Genomic DNA, 7,977 nt, shown 5'->3' with positions numbered 1-7,977 from the left:
AGGGCTGGGGTGACTCAGCAATTAAGAACCCTCAGCACCCACATCAGGCAGCTTACAACCACCAGTAACTCCAGCTCCAGTGATCTGGCACCTTCTTTCTGGCCTCCGAGGGCACCTACACACACACACACACACACACAACCAAACCTTAAAAATAATAGAAGAGAATGAAAACGGGCAATCCTGTGATCTGTTCAGCTCTGTCCCATTCTAAGAGGTTTCAAACAGGGAAATGTGAACAATACGGTTTCCTTCCTAGACACTGAGTCCCTAACTGGAATCCTGTAAAGGAACAAACAGGGTGGATGCGAGCTGGGAAGGCTTGTGACAGAGCTGGCTTGTCCTCCAGTTGGCACAGCCCTGTCTCAGAGGGCAAGCTTCAGGTTACAAGGACCCACATCACCTGACACTGCATTACATCATTTTAAATATACTTCTTCATTCATTCCCCCCTCCCCCAGTGCCAAGCACAGAACCCAGGACCTAACTCACGCTAGGTGAATGCTCTAATCACCCAACACCGTCCCTAGATCTCTTCTTGTTTTTTGGTTTGAGACAGGGTCTCGCTAGGTTTTCCAGGTGGCCTTTGAATTTGTGAACCTCTTGTCTCAGCCTCCCACCTGGCTAAACTGAGGCCTTGGCTCCAGGCTCAGCTGACATGTTGGTCAGGTTTTCTCCACTGGAAAGCATGCTCCGTGAGAGTGCGGACTCCGTGAGAGTACAGACTGCCAGTGTGCCCACTGCTGACTCTCTAGGCCTAGACCAGCAGCAAGGACCCACTAGACACATGTGGTGTGCGCGGCCAAGGGACTGGAGTGGGTAGGGCGAGGATAGGAGCCTCATCCCGTAACTGCATTTCCAGCTGCTGCCACCCAGTGGCTGCACCTGGTAACTGTCTGCACCTGTGTCCTGATCCTTTCCCCAGGTGGTCCTCCCTCTCAGGGATTCTGTGAACACTGCACCGCGGGTCAGAACGGGGTCACTGTGGTAGGCAGCCTTGGAAGCACGTCACCCAGTTGGACCTGGTGGTGCAGGCCTGTGATCCCAGATACTCAGGAGGTTGAGACAGGAGAATAGCAAGTTGAAGACCTGCCTGAGTTCCGGAATAAGTTCAAGGCCAGCCTGGGCAACGTGGTAAGACCCTGTGTCCAAACACAAAGTGTGAAGAGGGCTGAGGATGTAGCAACGGTAATGCTGACGTGATGTACATAAGCTCTAGATTCAGTCACCAGGAGTGGGTGGGCAGGGGACAGGAAATACGATATTCATAAAAGGGCAGGCAGAATTTGGGGCTGGGATAGGTGCTACCAACTAGAGTTACCAACCAATAATCCAGGTGTGGCTTACATGATTATTTTACATAAAATGTGCAATCATTAATCAGGGACCCTCAGAATGTCATCTGAGCTTAAGGAAGAAATGAAGAAAGACAACATAGGAATATGGCTACTTTTTCTTCTTTTTTACTTCGAACATTAGCATGAAGTTGATTACCGTACACATCCAAAGGCCCAGCATGTTGGAAAAAAAATCATTAAATGGCACACCTTGTACCAGAGTCTTAATAAGAATAAAATACACAATGCTACATTGAGTGGTTAAAAATACACAAAAAAGTAGTTTTAACAATCTATAAATTTTTATACTTAAGATCATGATTGAGTTGAAATAAAAAAAGTGCATTTCAATTGCTAAAAAAAATAATATTGGTATACTTAACACAAGGAGGAAAATTATCACACCAGGGGATCTGACAGGATGCTAGGGGAAAAGATGACTCGGAAGCCAGGCATTGTGGACCAGTTCAGAGCCCGCCTGACTCCATCCATCATGAAGCGCCTCGGGTCAAGCAGCCCATGCCCATCCTTTCCATCTCCAGAGATCCTGTCCTACCTGCCTGTCACCCCCCGCCACACACACACACTGAAGGTCCTCCGAGCTTCTTTACAGCTGACAGATACCTTCCCTCACCGAGTCCCCATTTGACGTGACCTTCAACTGGGCCTCTATAGAGACAAGAGGGGACATGCCCATTCTGGACTGAACAGTCAGTCTTTTGCCCTTGCAGGCAGGACCTGAACCAAGCAGCTTGTCTTCTTACACTCCTTTGGACAAACATTCAACAGCAAGCTTTGTAAACCTAAGGCTAAGGATTCTTGGCAAGCAAACTGGGCTTCCTTTAAGAAAGGAGAAAGTCCAAGTGACCTCAGCACTATGGGGAAAGCCACCTGCTACCTAACATGGTCACAGCTTCCACTCCGCTCTGGACAGTGCTGGAGTTACAAGGACCCCCACTCTATGTTTGCGTCTGGCATTGTTCAGGTTCTTGGGTCTTGCTGGGGAAAAGGGACCAGGAAGACATCAGTAAGGGATGTCTTTCCATAGGTAACTGCTTCCTGATCCTACAGGGTAAATGTTCCCAGGCTGCTGTTTTCCCTAGTGGAGACCCAACTATTCATCTGAAGATGCCCAATGAGCACAATCAAAATTCCCAAAGAGCTGATGAGGGCCAGGAGCCCAAAGACAGGGAACTGTGGAGAGTGCTGGGCCAAAATTCTAGCCGGAAGGGGTGCCTGCTGTGGGAGACCCCCCCCTTGACCTGGAAGACACCTTTTGGTCAGACAAAGTGAGGGCATGTGTGCTTACACACACTCCAAAGTCCCCACTGCTGTGACAGGTGTGAGGCTGCAGGGCCGCAATGGGATTCACAGCGAGGAAACAGGGAAGAGGGTTACCTTTCAGCTCTGCATTTACTAAATACTGGATCCTTCATGATAAGGTCCAGCTTTCAATCTCATGTCACCAGTATTAACAAAGCCTGGATGATTCTGCTGCCTGACCCACACAGACCTCAGACCCAGGAATCTCTGCTCCCATCACAAGGCCTGAGCAACTACTGAACTCAGTGCTTTCATCAAATCCAATTAGTGAACCAAGGGATATTCCAGAAGAGACTTAAAAGCTGAGAAGAAAGTATTTTACCGCCCCCTTATGGTCAAAACAAGTACTGTATATGGAATAGAATCGGCTCAAGAAATGAAAAAAAAAATCATATTCAAATTTGTGGAAGATTAACTCATTTGATTTTCTGAGGCCATATATCAGGCGGTACAACTTGAGAATTAAACACACACTACATACACTACACCGTTCTTTTCTTTTCAACTGAACTCAAATGAGTAATCATGCATGGGAAGATACTTTCCAATGCCGCCAAGCCGTCTCAGATCCCACGCAGGGTGTGAGGGAGACGCTGCTTCTGGCTAGTGACCCCTTCACCTGTAAGGCAGACTGCAAAGGCTGTGCTCATTCAGGGGAGCCAGAGATACAGAAACAAGCTGCTTCCTTCTCGGGCAGGCTCTTGACTTGACTAAAACCAGCCACCACAAGTGATCAGATTTCTTTTTGACATTAAGCAAAACCCAGCTTCCAGACCTTTTTGAACATCTCCATTTCCTATAAAATAATTTCTAAGTAATTTGTCACATTCCTGATTTCACCAGAGACGCTCAAATAGGATGAAGGTAACCTGGATGGAGTTAAGCGATGGGAACACCTCTGAGGAGCAAGAACTTCCTTTGATCCCTGACCAAAGGTATCCTAATAAACACACAAAACAAGCAGCCATCCTTTTCAAAGGATGTAGCTCCTTCCAGTGGTAGGTTAAGTATGGCTCTCTGCTATCTGAGTGCCTGGGATTCTGGAGAGAAAAGTAACCAGTTTACAAGCAGGTACTTTTAGGCATCCAGTTCTCAAGAAGTGACTGTCCAGATCAGCGATGGGCAAAAGCAAGGCCGAAGTCTGTTCATGATTTCTACAGTAGACTCTACCTCGTACAGTTTGCATACTGCCCTCACTGCAAATAACCAGTGAAACATTCAAATGTCTTGACTTCTACGTTATCAAACCAATACTCACAATTTGCTACTGTCCCACCAATTAATATCTTGTCTGTTCCCAGACAAAAAGTATTAAAAATTTATCAACAGCTGCCTTTTGAGACTCCTACCTCCTGCAGCGATCAGTCCTGGATGCCTCTGTACTAATAACTTTCAGGAAAGAGGCAGGAGATTGTAAGTCAGAAAGCAAAGATTTTGACCAAGGTCAAATACTCATTAGTGTTCATTCACCTACACAAACAAATCCCATTTCCTCACTGAAAGAGTTCATCTGCTTCCACTTTAGGAGGGGACAGTCAACCCATTACATAGCACAAGCTTTAATTTGGGGTGGGAAAGACCAGCCAGGTGCTAAGTAATTTTTAATCAATGAAGTAAGTGCACATACTACACACAGAACACACTTCAGCTTCCTTTTTATTACATCTTTCATATATTATACACCAATTACACTTTTTAAATGACTTGTAAGAGAACAACTAGAAAAGAAAATAAATGGGTTTGTGAGGGGACAGGTGGCTGGGTGAGAGGAGCCGATTCCCCCCCCCAAAAAAAAATCAATAAAGGACTTCTGTTAAAACCCGAGAGCACTTTTAAATTCCTATGACTAAAAGAAGATCACGGGAGGAACCCTGTGAAACGTTTATGAAAGAGAAGATGTGTAGCAACAGCAGCATTTAGTATTCCTTTAATTTGAAAGGTTAGGCATTCAGGAAGACTTCAGATGAGAAAAAGATGGCCCAGAGACATACGGGCTGACCTCTGATATAAAAGAACACTCAGCCTTCAGTGAAAGAACAGGAAGAAGGCCAAGGACCAGGACGGCTCTAGTAGTAGAGGTGTCGTATATAGGGAGTAAGATACAGAGAGAAACAGCAGCAACATGGGGCAACAAAACATAAATGTGTTCACAATCCTTAGCCAGGTTTTAGCAAGTTAAGCCCTTTGGGTTAAGGGTGAATTCCAATACTCATGCAGAATGAAACAATCAGAGGTAGGATCCAGACCAGGGACAGAGGTTCCAGGACATGGGCTTTTTGAAGGCACTCGAGAGCAGTGATGTAGACTAAAGCTGCACACAACAGCCGAGGGGCAGAAGAACAGGTAACTACTCACTCCTGTGCTACATACAGTAATAAAAACAACTCCAGGAAAACTGTCACTGTGCACAAAGCAACCAAGAACACCCAGTTAACAGGGTGGAAAGACTCACTTTATCACAACACAGCCTCTACTAAGGGAACAAGAAAAAGGAATTTATTTTCAGAATATATAGGTCTGCAAAGTAGTTTTGATTTACATGTGTGAGTTTTGTTTTTTTGTTTTTTGTTTTGGAATGGTATGGCATCTGGCTCTTTAAACAAATTTACTGAAGCTAGAGCTTCAAAGTTGGGACATTTAAGGAATTTGATTTTCCTTGGAGTCTTGCAAAAGCTATCCTCTAAGATGAAAAGGTCTGATTATAAGTCTATAAAAAGTCTAGCGAGTATAAAAGTATAGAACCGTGAAGGTGGACATACTGACAACGTTTATGGCTTCCATAGAAAGTGTAGCGAGGATCTCTGGGTTGCTTTATCGAGGTAGTTCCAGGGTTGGAAGGTCAGCATTACTTCTCATGAATGCTACAGATGACAGAAGCAGACTAGCTAGTGAGTTGTTATTGCATAACAATGCCACTATTTCTAATGGCTAATGACCTTTTATTCCTGAAAAAAGAAAAAAAAAAAGATGGAGAGAGAGAACTCTTGGGGAATTTTCTAACTTAGTTTAAGTAAAGAAAAAACTTAAAACCTGATAATGTTTTGCTCAGCTTCAGAGTTATAACAATCCCAGCTGATTTTTTTCAAAAGAGTTGATAAAATGGTTATATGTAACATACCTTCCTTTCATGACATGTTCCACAGAGAGTTTGGAACAGAATCAAAATCTATATCATGTGGACCATCAAAGTAACAAAAGTGGTATTTTTCATACAGTAGCTTAAACAGAGGGTTCCTTTAACTGAAACAGGGGTTCTTTTAATGGAAGTTTTAGTTTTTCTCTCTTTAACACAAAAACTCACCTACCATAGTGTATTTTCCTAACCAAAATCTGCAAGAGGAAATAAATCCATATACATATATGTGTGTATATATGTATATGTATACATACACATATACATGTATATATACCTATATACCTATATACATGTATATAGATATTGATTTATTATACCCAAGCGCGCGCGCACACACACACACACACACACACACACACACTTGCAATGGAGTTCTCTGCTTCATAGCCTCAAATTTTAAATCTTCCGGTGAGACAAAAATGAAACTAAACACATATCCATTCAATAATAATAAAAACTGAAATTTCAAGGAGTTAAAAATTCAAAGCATCAGAGATTTTGCCTCTGGTTAGCAGTGGCAGGGGGTCCAGCTCAGAAAGATGCTTTCAAATGAGGAGGTTCTTAGACAGGACAACTCCGGAAAGGGCCATGCAGAAGGACTGATTCAGAGGGTTCCTAAGACAGTACATGGAAATGACTTTCAAAGGTTTCTTTCAACTTTATTAAAGTTTTATGTGGAGACTTCCCCATTTGCTAAAAATAAGTATCAAGTAAAAAATAATATAGAAAAATGAAGCCACATGCCTTTAAAGGGTTTATCTTCTTTTCATTCAGTTTGGAAATCTAACCCAGTATGAGCCCACCTGACTCCATTTGAGAGCAGCAACCTTTCATTAAATCTGTGAGAAGAGAACAAAAGATGTACAATCCAACCTCTAAAAATGTAATGCCAACTTAAAAACATCCTTGGGGAAGCCAGGCAGGCTGAAGCAGGCACCCATAATCCCAGCTGTTGGGAAGCTGAGGTGGGGGGAGTTATTGGTTTGAGGCTACCATGGTCCATGTAGGGAGTTCAAGACCAGCTTGGGTATTTAGTGAGACCATTTCTAAAAAAAAAAAAAAAAAAAAAAAAACGACAACAAAAAGTTCTTAGGTGCTGGCTGTTGTGGTTCACTCCTCTGGACCCAGTCCTCAGGCTGTGAGTTTGAGGCTAGCCTGGTCTACATATAAGTAAATAAGTAATCCTTGCAACAACAAAAACCATTTGAAGATCAATAATCCTTGTGATGATACAGGCCTTTGAAGGTAGTATAAAGTGACAATGAGAAAGCCTCAATTTAATATGTCATTCTGGAATGTGGCTTCTGTCTTTACAAGATGAAAGCATAGATGGACCTAGAACTCGAACTCCTCCATGGCCTTTTTTCTAACAGATAACAAGAATGTAAGAGGTTCTGCAGAACTCTTGGGGTGCTGCAGCACCCGTGGGAGGGCACACCACACAATGCAACTTTTATCTTCCAAGCGGACCCCAAGCACAATTTCAACCCTGAGTTTGAGTCTTCAGCACGTTAAACCCAACGCACCTGCAAGCTTCAGGCCCAACCAACCCTGTGGCCCCTGTGGCCCCTGTGCTCAGAAGCACTTCTGTGTGGATTTCATTATGCTCATTATTCACACATGGTGCTGGTGAGAGTCAGTTTTTAGAGCAGGTTTCCTACAAATCCCAAGTCAGGGAAGATATACTTATCCAGGAAAAAAAAAATGGCATTTATAGATTGTTCCATAATACATTTCAGTAAGAATTATACAGTGTGACAGTGCTAATTCATTTTTTTAAATTCCTGTTTTCCTGCTTCTGTTAAGGATAGTGGTGGTTATTGAGTTACTACTGGACTTCCTATGTAGCAAACAGTTTCTTATGGCTATAGTCATTTGAATAAAAAAAAAAATCAAAACTGACTACCTGAATTTTTTAATGAGTATTCATAGTACATCCATAAAATGGTTGAGTCAACAGCCTCAAGTCTAGAATTCAGAATCTCTGCCCAATATCGTAAAATCATTTAGTATAAAATAAGATATAACCAATTAGCTAAGCTACAATGTATACTTCTTTGATAAAAGTATTTTAATATTATAGGCTTGACCATGAAATATTTTATGTCTACATGAACGTTTAGATCTGCAGACTTCCCATGGGATACAAAGGAGACTGTGGAGGTGACTGGAGAGCCTCTA

The sequence above is a fragment of the Peromyscus eremicus genome, chromosome 8a (genome assembly GCF_949786415.1).
Source record: "Peromyscus eremicus chromosome 8a, PerEre_H2_v1, whole genome shotgun sequence".
Classification (NCBI taxonomy): Eukaryota; Metazoa; Chordata; class Mammalia; order Rodentia; family Cricetidae; genus Peromyscus; species Peromyscus eremicus.
Note: the sequence above shows the minus strand (reverse complement) of the source record.